The 2,562-nt window shown below is 48.0% G+C and overlaps 1 long non-coding RNA gene across 1 annotated transcript in view; it reads left to right on the forward strand.

Moving 5' to 3' along the window:
- The first annotated feature begins 814 nt into the window (after positions 1-814).
- Positions 815-2,562, forward strand: part of LOC116087677 — a 2,755-nt gene continuing 1,007 nt past the window's right edge. The window contains exons 1-3 of the long non-coding RNA XR_004117557.1: positions 815-846; positions 957-1,014; positions 1,363-1,494. This is a non-coding gene — a long non-coding RNA (uncharacterized LOC116087677). The remainder of the gene's footprint in view (positions 847-956; positions 1,015-1,362; positions 1,495-2,562) is intronic.

Genomic DNA, 2,562 nt, shown 5'->3' on the forward strand with positions numbered 1-2,562 from the left:
CTGGCCTGGGACTAGGACCAGCTTTTACTTGGGTGTGAGGCTCCAAACCCAGATTTCATGGCAAGCACTTTACTGACTGAGTCATCTCCCTCCTCAACAACCAACATTTAAAACCCAGAGTTTGCCTCGGATTTTAAGAGGAATTACAAAAGCAGCCCAGGGACTTAGGAAGAAGTTCAGTGGGAACGGGGTAAGATGGGTTCATTATGTATGGTGGGGGGAGGGGCGGCTGGGATTATGATAAAAATATACCGTGTACACTACGAAATTGTCAATGAGATTCTAAAACATAATGAAAATTATGATGTGCGCAAGCACCTCATTTTCTCTGTGAGCAAGCAGCCCTTACAAGACAAACCAGCCAAATTTGTGCGTTTGGCTTCCTGAAACAGCCCTCGCTCAGGGACTCGGTGTTTGATGTCTGAGAAAATAAAGGCTGAGAGATTGTGCGGAACACGTCCAGCTCCATCCAGATCGTTGGCAGCTCAAGTGGCACTCACGCGTAGTTATTTTGCCTCTCGAGCACTCAACTCCCTCGCCTTAGAGGAAAGCACGTGGCCTCTATGGTTCCCATTTCAGGTCACTAGCCTGTGATCTTTCTCTTGTCTGGGATCTGGGGCAATATTTTAAGATATCACTCACCGAGTTGCCAAAAATGTTACCGAGCATGAGTCACACAGAATGCAGCAGGCTTTCTCTACAGCTGCACCACTGCCGTTGTGGGCTGGGCATTCTCGTGGGTGCTGTGCTGTCTGTTGGCCAGGCTTGGCACTTTATGCATTCCTGTCTCACATACGCCAGGGACGGGAAGCTAGCAGTGGGTCGTGACAACCAAAAAGGCTCCAGGTAAGGTGTCCTCAGGGACGCAAAATCCTAGTTGACAAACCCTGCAGAAAACCCAAACAAACAAACAGCCCCTCCTTTGCTCTGCATAATTTACATTCCCATCCCTTTAGGGATTAGTGCGTCTGAATTTAGGAGCCTACAGCTTTGGAATCAGCACAGGTTCTTCAGGTGAGTATAAAGTAACAACTCGAAAGAGCAGTAAGTCGTTAAGCATTAGAGCTATTCTCAGCGGGGAGAAGGGAATAGAACCTTGGGGTCCACGGCTCCTCTGTTCACACCATGCTGACTGAGGGCCCCCACTCACGAAGAAGATAACAGAAGCTGGAGGTGGGTGTAGGTTGTGCTAGAAAGTGCAGAGGACCCTGCCTTACCCCTGCAGATGCCGACTGCATTTTGGTAAGACTCTAGGTACTTTGTTTCCACTTTAGGGCTTGAGACATAGTAGTCAATATTATACAAATGTCCTTTAAGAGCAGAGAGGCCGTCTGCGGTTCTAAACTGGTTCCCTCTCACCAGCTCTCACGCATGTTCACCGTCCAGTGCGGGGATGCCTCTGTGTCACTTGTTTGCCTGACCTCCATGGGAATATGGCTCTGTGCAGGCTAAAAGCATCTAGCTGTGCTTTCTCAGTGAGCCAGACACCTAAAGGTAAGCCTTGTGTTTTCATTTTGCCTTATTGATTGACTGATTGAGACAAGTTCTCTCACTGGCCTGAACTATCCCAGTAGTTGAGGCTGGCTGGTCAGTGAGCTCCAGATACTGCATACATAACCTCCACATTGGGGATTGCAAGTGCGTGGCCATCAGGCCTGTTTTTATCTTCCGTGGGTTCTGGGGAGCAAAGTCAGATTCTCATACTTCTAAGGCAAGTAAATGCTTCACCAACTGGGGCTATCTCTCCAGTCCTCTGCCTTCTGAGTTTTACATGATGAGGCAACTACATATGGGTCCCACACAAAGGTGGATCGCCTGCTTTGAAGGCATGGTGAAGGACGTCTTGAATTGTGACTCTGGAGGAGCTCCACCAACAGGCAGCTCTGAGCTATCAACAGTGGGATAATTTTTGTGATAACCGTTGCCAGTAGAAATTAAAGAGATCACCATGAATTCCCTGTAGCCCAATTGCTCTGTCTGTGCTGCCCCCTGTTGACGAACTCTTTAACTAACTAGTGTGGGTTAGGAGAGTCAGAAACATCCAAGGACCCTGCATCCTCACATTTGTAAAAAGAACCACTGTGGCAATGCTTCCCAATATACACACTAATCAGAATTCCCTAGGAAGTGTCTAAAAATTCCCAAGGACTTTGTGTCTAGGGATTCTGATTCTCCACGTAGAGCCAGATCTGGGGATCCGAGTGTTGCTAAATCTGCCCCAATGATCTAGGAGTCCAGTCCCTGAGTGCCGCTTAAAGCTGGTTGGTGAGACCATGATTGATAGATGCTATACCAGAGGGTCAGTGCAGAGAACTCCTGGGTGAGGATGTGGGCACACGGCTTCCAGAAGGGGTTGGGCAAAAGCCTTCAAAAGAGAGCAGAGGTGCGAGGGGACTGAAGGAGGGGAGTAGGGATGGAAAGAGGACTGTTTGGTTTCCGCAAGGTCAATTACAGAAATTTATCACTACAAACACCCAAGATGAGACAGACATCTGGATGTTCCTTATTTGTAAAGCTAGGTTAACGAAGCCAAATAGCATAATGAAAAGAACTGCGTGCATA

This window comes from Mastomys coucha, unplaced genomic scaffold (assembly GCF_008632895.1).
Source record: "Mastomys coucha isolate ucsf_1 unplaced genomic scaffold, UCSF_Mcou_1 pScaffold13, whole genome shotgun sequence".
Classification (NCBI taxonomy): Eukaryota; Metazoa; Chordata; class Mammalia; order Rodentia; family Muridae; genus Mastomys; species Mastomys coucha.